The sequence below is a fragment of the Anoplophora glabripennis genome, unplaced genomic scaffold (assembly GCF_000390285.2).
Source record: "Anoplophora glabripennis isolate ALB-LARVAE unplaced genomic scaffold, Agla_2.0 scaffold860, whole genome shotgun sequence".
In the NCBI taxonomy this organism is placed as follows: Eukaryota; Metazoa; Arthropoda; class Insecta; order Coleoptera; family Cerambycidae; genus Anoplophora; species Anoplophora glabripennis.
Genome location: NW_019417034.1, coordinates 76,901 through 93,159, shown reverse-complemented (window position 1 = coordinate 93,159; position 16,259 = coordinate 76,901). Strand labels below are relative to the sequence as shown.

General features: G+C 32.3%; 1 protein-coding gene across 2 annotated transcripts in view; it reads left to right on the top strand.

Moving 5' to 3' along the window:
* LOC108913650 overlaps positions 1 to 16,259 on the top strand; it is a 118,065-nt gene that overhangs the window by 87,142 nt on the left and 14,664 nt on the right. The gene's annotated exons all lie outside the window — the stretch shown is intronic.

Genomic DNA, 16,259 nt, shown 5'->3' with positions numbered 1-16,259 from the left:
TATATATATATGAACTTATTCAACTTAACCCTATTAGGTACATATAAAATAAAATAAAAAATGTGATATACAAATCCTCCTTTCTTGTTAATTTAAAAGGGACAGAATTTAGAATTCGAGTTGTTTTCTTTTCCAACGCTATATACGCTGTAATTTTTTAAAACCTGACAAAGGCCAACTTTTTTATTTGAAATCATAGACTATTGCAAAAATATGCAAATAATACTTTCCGGTGTTGCCATACTAAAACAATATATTTTTTAAATGGCTACACCGTATTTTTTTTAACATAAATCTTCAAATTGTAAATAAATAAAACTTATGTCACATTTTTTACACACAAACAAAAATGTGCGCCCAAAGTAGTGATACCTTTTCTCTTTTCTTTTTAAATAAGCACCTAAGTATATGAATTTGTGTACTTAAAGTGTAAAATTCATTTTACTACGAGCCCAGGCTCATAATAGTTCGGCCGGTAATAATTTGAAACTATATTTTTGAAGATAATATTAAACTTAAAACAAAGGTGCAAAATTTAATCAAAACTATTACAACTATATTCTAAACTATACTTTTAAGTAGCTGAAACTGAAAATTATAATTAAATTACGTAAAGAAACAAATCAGTATAACCAAAAATGTATTTCACGTGGTGGGTCATAATAGTTCGGCCAAAACCTAATATTGCGTTACGTCGCCTTTATTAGCAATAACCGCCTTAATTCTACTGGGCATTGTATCCACAAGTCGTGCACACTCTTCTGGTGGAATATTATTCCATACATTTTGCAAAGTAGCTTTTAATTCGGGTACTGTCCGCGCTGGATTTTTTCGAAGTTGCTTCTTCATGTTGTGCCAAAGTGTCTCGATTGGAGACAAATCTGGACTAGAAGACGTCCATTTTAGAACAGGAATGTTATGTTCTTGAAACCACGTCTTCACAGTTTTCGCAGTATGGCAAGGTGCACCATCCTGTTGGAACATGAAGTCACCGTCATCGGCTGCACATTGCGCGATAGATGGTAAAAAACTTGCTTCCAATATCTCCTTATATTTTTGGGCGTTAACAATTCCATCGATGAAGTGTAATTTGCCCACTCCTTTTGCAGACATACAACCCCATATCATGACTGATGCTGGGAACTTTACTTTTTTTACTAGACAGTCATTATGGAATGCTTCGCTGGATGTTCGTAACACCCTTTTACGGGAGTCGCCCACACAAACATCAAACTTGGACTCATCACTCCAAATTATATTGTACCACTGTCTTTGAGTCCAGTTCTGATGTTCCCGAGCCCACTTTAGTCTGTTGCGTTTTTGTAAAGTTGTCAGTAGTGGCTTTTCTTTTGCCTGTTAAAAAAAAATTGGATGCCAACAGTTTCACCAAAAAAAAAACGAATAAATTTTACCTTATAAAATTTGTATCCTATTTTTCTAATAGTCCTTTTAGTTGTAGACAACGAAATATCCTTGGCTATACTTTCTCTCCATAAAACAGTTATCTCTTTAGTGTTAGATCTCCGATTTGTTTTCACAATTCTCCGTAAAGCTCTTTTATTTGCTTCTGTAATTGTAGATGGTCGGCCGGTTTTAATTTTTTGATCAACTCCATTAGTAGTTTTATATAAATTGATAATGTCTTGAACGGTAGAACGCGGCACAGAATGAGAAACTGAAATTCGACGTGCCGAAATACCTTTCTTATGGGCATTAATGATGGACAAACGAAAATCTTTACTTAAGGGCTTACCACGAGGCATTATGCTTTAAATATGATTTGAAACTAATACTGACAGCTGTCTTGTTGATATATTTCATAATTGCTTTGTTTTAACTAGTCAGCTCGATTTCATGGCAATTACGATAAGCGGCCGAACTATTATGACCTACCACGTGAAATACATTTTTTGTTATACTGATTTGTTTCTTTACGTAATTTAATTATAATTTTCAGTTTCAGCTACTTAAAAGTATAGTTTTGAATATAGTTGTAATAGTTTTGATTAAATTTTGCACCTTTGTTTTAAGCTTAATATTATCTTCAAAAATATAGTTACAAATTATTACCGGCCGAACTATTATGAGCCTGGGCTCGTACATGTATGTTTAATCCGTAAATGTGTCGTACAGCAATAATACATATTTATATCAACTCTATTTCTAAATCCGACACAAAAAACGGCAGTGCATTAATATTAATGGCTTTTCTCTAATTCAGTTTTGACATGTCCTTCGTAGTTTTAACTTCTATTAAATCTTTCTTGGCTTGCTTATTATTTGTCTAGAATTTAAATTGTGGGCGCATGTTTTTTAAATCGATAGAATGCTTCAGAGACAACAAAAAAAAAATCCGTTTTATCATGAACTAAATCTAAACATGAACGTTGTGAATTATTCCTAATCTAATATGCTACGAGTCTAACATTTGGGAAAAATTACCGCACTTCTTTAACGGATAACAAAAACTTTTGGTAAAGGAACATATTTTAAATTATTATTTTAGATAAAATTTGATACGATTAGAGTTTTATTAGAATCAGGAAAATATTCATATTAGATTTTCAATTTAGTCCATTATAGTCCAATAAAATAGTAATTCTTTATTCATACGTTTAATAAATAATTGGATCTGACAAGTGAATACCTACACATAAGAAAGCACGCAGTTTATTATGTGGATTAATTACCGTAATCAGTTATTTTTAACCATTATTGCGGTGTTAAGCTGAAGTATAATTGCCCAGTTGAGACGAGAAGACCTTTTACTTTCTGCAATTTGTACTTATGGGTGTATTGAGAAAGTAGGTATTCCATAAACTAGTTGTATAGTAGGAGTACCTACCTTTATTTCATTTGGTACTATTGACATTAAATTTTTAGAACTTTGGATAGCTTACGGTGTCCTACATTGTTAAATATTTACATAGGTAAGTAGGCAGGCAAGTTGCTTATATGGCATTGTACCGACCAAGGAATGGACATGAGGTCATCACGGTTATTCCCGTCGCATGATACCTATACCTATATTGACAGACAGAACAGTTTATATTTTTGGATTACGAGAACTAGGCCAGAAAACAATTGATTAGTAAGGCAATTGCCACTAGCCTCTCCCTTAATACTGTTACTTTTTATACATGGGCCGTCACAAAGCAGTTTATCTTGAAAACTCGAAATAAATGTTAAAATTACTGTTCTACCAATAAAAACACATAACACAAATACAACAAAACAAATAAATAACTTACCGGGGAGTTTCGCCCCCCCCCCCCCCTAACTTTAACATTAGTGGTATATCCCTCCATATGCTTCCATTATATTAATTAACAATATGTGTTATTTTTTCTTCAACAACTAACTATTGTCACTTGAAATAAGTCTACTGACAAGACATACTTCGAAGGAACTACAACCATTAGGCCGGCAACACTGCGCGCCGTGGGGTTTTCATAAACAATTATGGAATATTCGTCTCAAATTCACAATTCATTAAATAAATGTCTTCAAGCTAGCACAAACATAATAATCAACCTTATTGGGGCGCTGGCTAGGTACCACTGTCGCAAAGAACACCATGTCTTACTTTCGGGCTATATTTTGTTATTCGTAAATCGTATTAACTCAAGAGCGAATAAGCTTTTGGGTGACGCATTCCGTGTTAAGGGAGGCGTTTTTATGCGCAATTTTCTGTGAATTTTTAGCAATTTTTGACGAGGGTTTTAGAAAATCTAAGCAAGGTAGAAATGATATTTCTTTACTATACCAGTTATACAAGTTTTCTCCAGGATATCGAACAATTTACAAGCTCACAATACATATATTTTTTTATTCGGAATGAGTAAAAAAAGCATATTTTTACTTCATATGATTATCATTACAATACTTTCTGAATAACACAACACGCCTGCTGAATATACAGAAAGTCACCGTGCAGTAGTATAAACATAATCACACACCGCAGAATGATTTTACGAGACTATTAACGCATGAATTAATCACAATTATTATTAAGTATTTTCACAAAATTCTCGATAAAACGGAAACATTCCGATGTTGCATGAGTGCCCATGTTTTCCGTGGTATTTCACTGCGAAAAATTAAAGGAATTCTTGTATTTCAACATTTCTATAGTTTAGATGGATTTTCTTATTCTATCATTGCTTAATAAAGTGCGAATTTCTTTTCTATAAACCGTTAGCCTTAACATCTAAAGTTTGCTTCAAAGCAGTCATCATTGCAAAAAAGAATATTAATACAATATTAAAATTTATTATATTATTTTTGCTAATTAAATCAAGTGAATATAACTCATTTTTTTTTACAAATAAGTATGTATGTATACACTTATGTATTTGTATACAGGGTGTCCCCAAATTTCACCTACAACGTTTGACCATATTCAGGACGATAAATAAAAACGATCTACTAAAAAAAAGTTAAATAAAAAATTTTTGGTTTTTGAATTACAAGTTGTCAAAAATAAAACTAATTTAATTAATAACTTCATAACCCTTTTGCCGATCGCGATAAAATTTGGCACATTTATTTGGACTATTATGGCATATTATTTCTTAAAACTGGCTAAAACCTAGTTCTTTGGTCTTCAATTGAGATCGGAAAGACTATACCGATTTCACCGATTCTGAATCAGTTCAGAACTAGTTCGATCATTGTTGGAACGCTGTAAGTACAAAAATCAGTTTTATATCTGTTGGAATGCGAATCGCAATCTCCGTCCGGTACTGAACCAATTCTCTTGCCTGTTGGAACGAAGCTAATAGTTTAGATATTTCGTAATGACGATACCAGTAGAAGTAGGTTTAAAAATATAGTATTTTTAGTAATCGCAATTTACTTCTATACCTAATAAAATTTGGTTTAATAGCCTACATTACTGTAAAAAATAAAAATACAAAAAAATTCGAACAAAAATAGAATAAAAAAAACATCCCGCTCTAAAACCTGTCCCATAAATTTGCATATTAAAAGACGATTTTTTTGGAGAATTTATCGAAAAAAAAACACCACTTCAAAAAGTACGTACTTTTTTGTTTTAAAAATAAAAAAAAACTCAAAAAACTAAAAATATATAATGTTTTTATAACATTACATCTCAAAACGAACAGTATGAAAAAAAAAGTTTATAATATTTTTAGTTTTTGCCACGTTAGAAGTGTTTGAAAATATTTTACCCAAAATATTAAAATGTTCATAACTTTCTGAGGGGTTGATACGAAAATTTAAAAAAACTACTAAATACATAATACAAAAAAATCAGGAAAATTAAAAATGACCCAGTCACGAAGTGATTAGGCATGGAGTGCCCCATAGGAATTTATAATTATATTATAACTTACTCCTAAGGTGTGCGCATATGTTTCTACAGTAATAATAAACGGTTCTAAACAATAACATGCGCATATAATAATCATATTACATGAGTAACACAAATTGAAATATTTTTTAATAATTGTATGTAGTATGTAAGTTTCATCCGTAAAAGTAGTAAAATAAAATTCTTGCTGTGTTATAGGGAGAAAACCAACCAAAAAATTCATCGTAGTATAAGAGCAAACCCACAGAACTGTAAACTAAATGAAACTAAGCTATAACAACTGTCTTAAATAAACAATTTGTGGAGGCTGTTTAGTGGTTTGCACTTAATAAACGTTACGGTGGATTAGCGGCCACTAATAATAAATAGTTTTTTGTAGAGTGAACCACTCCATTCATTTCGATATCGTTATACAACGGAATTTATCGCTTTTTCTCGCATCGGAAGTTTTTGCGAGGTAGTTGGGGCAAATGACAAAAAAAAACGAAACTTGTGAAATTCTAGACGGTTTTGTCGGGTAAAGCATGATAAACGTCAAACCTATTACACAAGTCGGCTGTGATTATTTTTCTTTCTTTCATATTTCAAGATTCTCATTATGTCATTGTCTCACGAAGAAGTACCTAGCTAAAATTAATAATCACTTGTCATTGGGGACGGATATTAATTTTAATAAATATTCTCTTTCTACTCATATCCGAAATTCAATTTTTTTTCAAAGTTTAATAGAAACAAAATATGTTTTTATTCTTCTCTGCCCCGACAGACGACAATGAAAATTTCAAATCGATTGCGAACTAATTTGGGACCCTAAACAACTTTTAATAACATTTTTGCCTGTCTCTTGTATAAAAAGGGCACTTTATTAACAGGATGGAGAAATTGAACAATTCAAATTTAAATTCTGGACAATTTTTCTTATACCTAGGTACGTATTACCTAATGTATACGTATCATACCAAAAACTAAGATTCAAATTAATAATATAAAATTTCAGTTATGCCCATATTTATTTACAATAATCATAAAAATACCCATTTAGCCGATGTAATTTCAGTAAAGGTACGTGAAAAGGATAGTAATTTTTTTATATTGAGAATTTGGTGCTGCAGATACCTAAATATTGTGTATTTTGTTTTTATGGATCGTAAAATCATAATATCGCGTCTGTCGCGATAGTAAAAAACGGTATTTCAAAAACACAAGCCGTAAAAGCATAGATGCAAAAAGACTTATACAGGGTGTCCCAGAATAATGTGGACTCAAAATAGGCAGATTTAAGCTATATCCCAAATCGCTTCGTTTGGCGGCTAGACGGCCTCAAAGTTGGTGAAAATTTTTTGAATTTTGTAAATGACACCTATTAATCGATTTTGATAATTTTTGGGGTGTGAACTTTTGTTTTCGATCTACACATTTTGGTGTTATACAAAGTGTTTTTTAAAACTCATCATAACCCCTACAAAATTGACGTATGGTGATAATATCCGTTCATAACTTTTCCTCTTTCGGGCAATATACAAATATTTTTAATTTGATAGATGATGCCATTTGGAAGTTTTTGAAACTCTTGTAAAATTTTGATTAAATGAGCGGTTTGGGTGCAGAAAAATATTTTTTGACTGTCTAATTATCTTGCCACCCATATTACAATAGGTACATATCTAACAACGTGCTAGTAGGCACTGATTTTGTAGATTGACTGTAATTTCAGTTTGACCTTTAAGTCATTCTACTACCTAACATTTCTTAATAAGTGTTTACTACGATAAGATATACCACATGTTACTTGATTTTTCGTTATAAATATGACGAATCAGAGTTATTTACAACATACCTAATTTTATTGAGACAATTAGTAAAAACAATAAAATACATATAATAAAAAATGCTGGAGATAAAAGTAACAAAGTTGATGTCATTAAATTTAGTACAACTTGTTATAAAAATTTTTCTAAATGACCTCCGTTGTTTCTACAACAAAGGTTAATTCGGCGAAGAAAGTTAAAGGACACTCTTTGTAGTTCTTGAAGGCAATTTGGATATGCCTCCACAACTTTTCTTCAGTGTTAGATGTGGAAGCATACACTGTTGTTTTCAGAGTGCCCAAAGATAATAGTCGCAAGGTGTTAAGTCTGGTGAACGTACAGGTCAGTTAACAGGAGCATTATCCCTTCCACCGATCCATCGATGAGGAAATCTTTGGTTCAGATACTGCCGGACATTTACAGTGAAATGTGATGGAGCTCCATCATGCATAAACCACATGTTAGCTCTGAGTAATAATGGCATACCTTCCAATGACTCGGGTAGTGTTTTGCAAAAATGGTAACTAAAATTCCCCATTCTGTTTATTGGGTAGAATAACAGGGCAATAATAATGCTATCAATGCGTTGTATAATATGGGTGGTATGATAATGTAGGCACTTAAAAAATATTTTCTTGTAGCCAAACCGCTCATTTAAAAAAGCTGTTTAAAAGCTCGTTAAAAGCTGTTTTACATTGACAATTTATTCATCAATAAATTGACGAAGTTCTTCATCAATTAATTCACGAATTTATTGATAAACAATGTGGTTTTACACTGCTACGGACTTTGTCAAGTTTTTTGACGCATGAATCTGTTCTACCAACGAATCAAAGAAGCAAACAAATTTCAAAAATGTCACCTTTTCACTCATAATTGTAGTGATACAACAGCGGTACCGTTCTGACATATATTATATAAATATTATTTTTTGTAAGTAAGAAATCAGTAAAAACAATGCGAAACTAGCACGACGCCACACAATTATTTACATATTCCAATAACATAACTTCATTACTGATCTGAGGCTGGAAATTCGTTGGGTTGGTATTTCCGAACTTCACGAAGAAATTGACGAAAATTAGAACATGCTCTAATTAGTCAAGAACTTGATGAATAAATTGATGAAGTTATTTGACAGCTGATTTGGTGCATTACACTTGTCCAATTTTTGATGAAGCGACTTCATCAATTAATTGATCAATAAATTGTCAATGTAAAACAGCTATAATACAGATTTTACAATTATTTTAAATTTACTATGGGCCAATGAATGGATACAAATTACCCAACAGTAAAATAAGAAATTAGAAACAAAAATATTTCATATAATACTCCGTAATCTACAATTTCGCCTTAATACTATTATTTAATATACGAGCCCAGGCTCATAATAGTTCGGCCAGCCAACGTTTTTAATTAAATACTTGAATAAATTACACATTCTACCAAAATGATGAAAGATTTCCTTAAAACTACCTCACTTGTAATAAAGTATAGACTATCAATTTACTAAATTTAATCACTTTTGACAAAATTCAAATTGAGGAAAACATAATTAACAAAAATGCAATCCAACCAATGGGTCATTATAGTTCGGCCACTTATCATATCTGCCATGAAACTGATATACTCCATCAAAACAAAACACATACTGAATAATTCAACAAAATATCTGTCATTATTAGTTTTACCCACGTTTTGCTTCAGATTTAACGTAAAATGCCTCGTGGTAAACCTCTAAGTAAAGATTTACGAGTTTCTATTATAAAAGCCCATGAGAAAGGTATTTCGGCCCGCCGAATATCAGTTTCTCATTCAATTCCGCGTTCTACAGTGCAGGATATTATTAATTTATACAGAAGAACCGGCGGAGTCGACCAAAAAGTCAAAACCGGCCGACCATCTACAATTACAGAAGCAAATAAAAGAGCTTTACGCAGAATAGTAAAAACAAATCGGCGGTCCAATACTAAAGAAATAACTGCACTATGGAGGGACAGTATAGCAAAGCCTATTTCAATGTCCACAACGAAAAGAACTATTCGAAAAATAGGATTCAAGTTTTACAAGGTAACTTTTTATCTTTTTTTTCTTGTTTAAATTCTTGGCAATTTTTTATTTTTTTCCAATAGGCAAAAGAAAAACCTCAATTAACAAAACTGCAGAGGAGAAATAGGTTAAAATGGGCACGAGAACATAAAAATTGGACGAATCAACAATGGCACAGCGTAATTTGGAGCGATGAGTCAAAATTTGACGTTTGTGTAGGTGACACACGAAAACGGGTTTTGCGTACACCTTCAGAGGCCTATCATAGCGATTGTTTAGTCAAAAAAGTAAAGTTTCCAGCATCTGTTATGGTCTGGGGTTGCATGTCTGGTAGAGGTGTTGGTAAACTGCATTTTGTTGATGGAATTGTTAACGCGCAGAAGTACAGAGATATTCTGGAAGAGAGTCTGTTACCATCTGTTGAGATGTGTCAAACGGCGGAAGGGCATTTCATATTCCAACAAGGCGGTGCACCGTATCATACGGCAAAAACTATTAAAACGTGGTTGCAGAATCATCAAATACCAGTATTAAAATGGACGTCTTCCAGCCCAGATTTATCTCCTATTGACACCTTATGGCACAATATGAAAAAACAGCTTCGGAAACATCCAGCACGTTCAGTGCCTGAATTAAAAGTCACAGTACTGAATATTTGGGATAATATTCTACCAGAAGAATGTGCTTTGTTAGTAAATACAATATCTAGCAGAATTAAAGCAGTTATTAAGAACAAAGGCGATGTAACTCAATATCAAAGAGTGGCCGAACTTTTATGACCCCTGAGACGGATAAAGTTTTCTATTGTGTAACCATTAGTCGATATATGTATTGAATAAAATGTTCATTTTTGTAACTAAAAAGTTTATATTTTACTGTAGTTAAAGCGATTTTCAGAAATATTTGGTTATTTCTGCATAACTCATAGATTATTAAAGTATTTAGTTGAAAACGTTGACCGGCCGAACTATTATGAGCCTGGGCTCGTAATACGTTACTATTTTAGGTATTATATTATTTTTAAATATTAGGAAACGCTTGATTAGAAAAATGTTAGCTTGTCAATAGTATGGTTATTGTTTTCTATGATCAGTAGTATGTTGTATTACGAGTTACGAGAGTACGTTGTATGTGTTACTCTTACGAAAATAAGTTTAAAAGTAGTGTATGTTTATTAAACGAGGATTAATAAACAACAGTTGTTTAGTTGAATTAATTTTACAATTTTCTAAATATGCAACATTACTGTTACCTATCAAGTGAGTGCAACAAACGGCTTATTAGTTTGAGTGGCAACTCCGTTCAAACAAATCTTTTAAAACATATACTTTCAATTCGAATTAAAAAAATTAAGTACCTAAATTTTATCAAGTAATTTTAGTTACATTTTATCTACAAATCTGAAGTACCTACTGTCCCATTTTTAAAAGAAGACCGGCCGATAGAATGCCAGTTCTGACAATTTGTGTGAATATTCACTACTTACATTTAAGTGACTAAATGTCTCATAAAATATGGAAATTTAAGATAAATCGCGGCCGAAAGCGGAACCGACGCGTAAACTTACTTTCGCAAAACCAAGAAGAACAGGCAAGCGCGTGCGCCGCAGTCGTTTGTTTTGCAGTGCGGATGATTACGACTGCTAGATATTTCGTGGAAAAACTCACTTGAAGAAAACTGGTTTTAATTATTTAGGTCCAGAAAAGAAAACAATATATATTTTAAAGGAAATAAATATTAAATAAGTGTTTCGCTAGATATTCAGGGTATTTATTTAATAATTTATATTAACATATGGGTACTTATTTATTTATTAATTAATTCTCGCGTTAATATTAATTGTCTTGCACTTATTAAATGAAGAAGCTTTTAGACTGATGTGAACTGCGGGTAGCAATAACGTGTTGTAGTACAATTGGTACAAAAAAACTACGTGCATAATTTCTGCTACTTTTTAAAATTATTGAAACCGGATTACGCCATGCAATAAATCGATTTTAATTTTTTTATTCGAAAACAGTGCGTCATAAGAAAAACAGTCGAGATACCTTTTCTCTTCCAAATTGAACATGGAATTGAAAAATAATTTTGAGAAAAATCAGTGGCGGATCATTTTTTTGTTTAAAAATATCCAGAGCCTGTGCATCTCGTCTCTGGTCACCGCATCATACCACAACCACATTTGCTAGAAGTAAAGTTCGAAGTGAAATTTTTAACATATTTCTAATTTTACATATTTACTTGTCTTGTGTATTATAGGTAGTGTTAATTATTTTCGTATTTTGATTTGTGCTAATATAATCGGAATCAGTGGATTTGTGTAAGATTTTGGGTGACGTGAAAATCTTTCTCAAAGGAAAGCACCCTTATTATGTACTATCAATATTTAGTATTCTGTTCATGAAAAAATATTATATACAGGGACAACTTAATATATGCCAGAGATCAAAATGTTATTTTGTGGTTTATGTTAATGACGGTATTGATATACAGGTTGTCCCAAAATAACGTGCACAATGGAGGACCACAGATTCGTGGACTCAAAATAGGCAGACCTAGGCTTATTCACCTGTATCCGAAATCGCTTTGTTTGGCCGCTAGATGGCTTCAAAGTTCGTGAAAATTTTTTGAATTTTGTAAATAACTCGAATACGTATGAATCGATTTCGATTATTCTTGGGGTGTGAACTTTTGCTTTCAATCTACATATTTTGGCGCTATACAGATTATTTTTTAAAACGTGCAATTCCTACAAAATTAATGTATAATAATATCCGTTCATTACTTTTTCCTCTTTCCGGCAATAATGACAACTATTTTTTATCTGGTAGGTGATACCATTTGCAAGTTTTTGAGCCTCTTGTAGAATTTTGATTAAATGAGCGGTTTGGGTACAAAAAAATATTTTTTAAATATCTACAATTACCGTGCCACCCATATTATTTATGATAGTTAACAAAGTGTTAGTAGGCACTCATTTTGTAGGTACCTGACAATTCTTAGTGAGTGATTACGAGGATGAGATATACCACCAGTTACTTCATTTTTCGATATGGATACACACACACATACGACGAATTAGAATTATTTACAACGTGAGTTATTGAAAGGTGTGCCGTTATTGCTCAGAGCTATCGTGTGGTTTATGCATGATGGAGCTCCACCACATTTCACTGTAAATTTCCGGCAGGATCTGAACCAAGATAATGTAGATATTTAAAAAGGAACCGCTCATTTAATCAAAATTCTACCAAGAGGCGCAAAAACTCCCAAATAGTATCACCTCTCAGATAAAAAATGGTTGTCATTCATTATTGCCGGATATTACCACCATACATCAATTTTGTAGGAATTGTAGGTTTAAAAAAACACTCTGTATATCACCAAAATGTGTAGATTGAAAGCAAAAGTCCACATTCTAAAAATAAACAAAATCGATTAATAGGTATACGAGTTATTTACAAAATTCAAATAATTTTCACCAACTTTGAGGCCATCTAGCGGCTAAACTAGGGGATTTCGGATATAGTCGAATTAGCCTAGATCTGCCTATTTTGAGCCGCCCACGAATCTGTGGTCTTCCGTTGTACACGTTATTCTGGGACACCCTGTATATACCAATGAAGTCTCATAAAATATATATCGAAACAGTTTTTCATCATAAGTTTAAACTTTAATCAGACAAAGCTATCGAATTGTGCCGATCCGTTTAAAATAATTATTGCACTAGTTTGAATAGACCTCGATAGCGTGAAAGTTGAAATCTTGAACAATTGATTCTCGTGGTGGCGTTGTGGAACACGCAATCGATAAGCGGCTATAAGTGCAACATTGCCTAGTGCGCCGCAGCACTGATTGTGAGAGATGCATATTGTTAGGTCAACTTAACAATTTTGTAATTTGCTGTAAAGTCGTGGAAAATACTAACTTGACGCGTTTATATCTACGTATTATAAAATAAACCGGGAATGGCTCACTCCACCTGAATGAAATAAGATATTCTGCAGCCTGCAGCAATACATGAAAATGCTGTTTTTTTCCCGTGTAAATACTGACCGCGTTAGCGACAACTGGTACAAGTCACAAAACAATAATTTCTTTTCTGGAACAACTTCACTAAAGAAATAAATATTTCACCATATAAATATTTCGTTGGTTAAAAATTTCAGTCAACGCAATCTTCCATTCAATAGAAATAGAAAATAGAAAGTTTGAGGTTATATCGTTTTAGATTAATATAATAAAAGATTTATTGAATCATCTGAATCTTACTGTTTTTTTATTCGTTTTTTTTTATCCATAATAATGAGTATACTTGGTAGAACTAAACGCTAATGTTGTGCTCCAAACTACAAAAGCACTTACTATAAAAATGTGTGTAATGCGTCCTAATAGAAATAAAAATGCTCTTCGCAAGTCCTCAATGGGTTAAAATTTTTGCCGTAAATAAACAGTGAGAACTTTTTGTTTGCCCTATTTTAAATAACTTCACTGCGGTTCGTATGGGAAATTCATTCGTCACCTAGGTATATTAAAAAAAATCTACTATATATTATTAATATGGGCCCCTATTTGTTTCGTTTCAAAAAAACAGGGGATTATTTTTTTAAATATTTCCACTCTCCATAATGAATATGGCAAGTGAAAAGCACCTAAATTGTACTAATACTAAAAATATGTGTACAAGGTGACCCAGAATTGATGGTTAGCGCCATTACAGAACAACAATAAGAGGATTATTATGGTTATGATGTTACAGGTTACAGGTCTTGAAATTAAAATACCATTTTCGTAAGTTCATCGTTCTAGTCACTGACGTTATCGAAATTATTTTTCCCATTTTTCTTGTTTTTGTTATAAGGAAAAAAAGTAATCATCCTAGCAAATAATTTCTTGTGTAACTTGTTTTTCTATCGCCAATATGACAATTTAGAAATCTGTTTTACACATATACTTATTTATTACCATTCGCATAAGAATAACATTTATGCCACAAATTTTGATTCTATATATACATAGTTATATCACATTCTGTTTGTGAATACTAACCTCTCTCTGATTTTTTTTTAATGTCCTATGTATTTACAAAAGTAGAGCGTCCTATCGCTACGAAATTGCGACAGGTCCTAAATTTTGAATGTACTTGTGTAAAAAAACGAAATTTGGGATTGTGAGATTAAAGAAGCCTACTGTATAATAATCCGCTTAAGTCGTCAGGTACCTATCAAGTAGGTACTTATTAGTACAGCTTGAGAAAGAAATTGCCCCTTTTTGAGACGGGCTTTCTTAGAATCTGAGGGTGTCGAGCTCACTGCCTCTTAGCCGCTGACGGCATAACTTCTAAAACTGAGGGACGAAACATATAGACGGATCTTCTTGTTCTGTATATGCATATAACTTAAAAAAAATAACTGTACATAAGTTAACCTAACTGTATGTTTCATGTTATACAAAAAAATTTGTCACGAGATACATCGTATACCTCCTGAAGTTATTGATAATGTCCAAAAAGAATTTATTAATCGTCTTGGCTACTGTCAGGCAGCCAACGGTGCACAATTTGAACATTTAATTTAGTCGATTTTTACGTAATCATTATCATTTTCAGTATTGTGAAAAGTAAATTTTAAAATCTTCAAACATTATTTTCTTGAAATTTTTGTTGTGTAACACCATAATTTTTCATGATCTGTGTATGTAGAATGACACGCTCTTTCAAATGGCATGATCAAAACTGGAGGTTGCTATTTAAAAAAATTGTCGATTACGTCATATCTCGAACAACGATGACGTCACAAATATGGGTCGTATGTCAAAAAGTGCCTTTTCTAAAAACAAAATCGACGTGTCAGGAGATTTTTTCGAAAACTTCTCAATTTAAAAAATAATGAATTTATTCGTTACTTTTCGAAAGCACTGTATTACTAACCTATGACGTACAACCTACGAAATGTCAAATTAAATAAATATGTACTTGTGTTTACATGTGATCGGGTTACATTGTAGAATTTTTATAAATTTTACTTTATTTATACTTCAACAACGAACCCGTGTAACCGCTCTATTCCCATTAATAATTTGTTAAGAATTCGTAGCAATTTCATACGAACAGAGGAATGAGTTTCTCAAAAATATATCTCCACCATTGTTTATTACGAATCTGATTTTAATATAATAATTGTTTTATATGAAAGATAACCTAAAAGACGTACGTACATACAGTGTGTCCCACTTAAGCATTAGCCACCCATGTAAAATTGTTATTTATTGACCGATTTGTTTCAACTTTTTTTTGTTTGATAGATTTCAGAAAAATGAGTAAAATGTATAATTTCGGTATTTTCACAAAACACACATAAACGCATGCATTATTTGAATATTGTGTATCAGTATTATTCAAATTAGTAATAAACGAAACTTATTATTATGATTTAACACTTTTCAATACGTCGACGACTATTAATTAATATTCGTAACTGTTGCCTAGTAATGTTACGGCATGCGTCTGTAATATGTACGTTCACAAAGTTCTTCTCGCGTTTGGGGCCTCGTAACATAAACTTTATTTTGAACAGCTCCCCACAAAAAAAATCGAGAGATGTGAGATCTGGAGACCGCAGTGGCCAATGAATTAAAGGGCTGTTACGTCTAGTCCATTGATTGGGAAAATGTCCATTCAGCCAGTTTCTCACTATGATTGAATTATAGACAGGTGCTCCATCTAGCTGTAGGAATCTCCAAAAACCATCCTCGTTTAAATCCCTTCAAAATAGTTCAGGCCCAATGATTTTTAGATTTAAAATGCCATAGCAAATATTCACCTTAGCGGAATACTGCCTTTTGCGTTGTATAACCCAATGCGGATTTTCTTCACACCACATTCTAATATTTTGCGAAGAAACAATAGATACCGTTTGTAGCTTCATCAGTGTAGAAAATATTTTTCAAAAGATACAAAATTCTATTTTTCTTTCTCGGTCTCTTATTTCTAGACTGTGAAGAAATTTTGTTCCTCTAATTTTTTTAAACATCTCCAAATACGATTTCTAGACATTTAAATT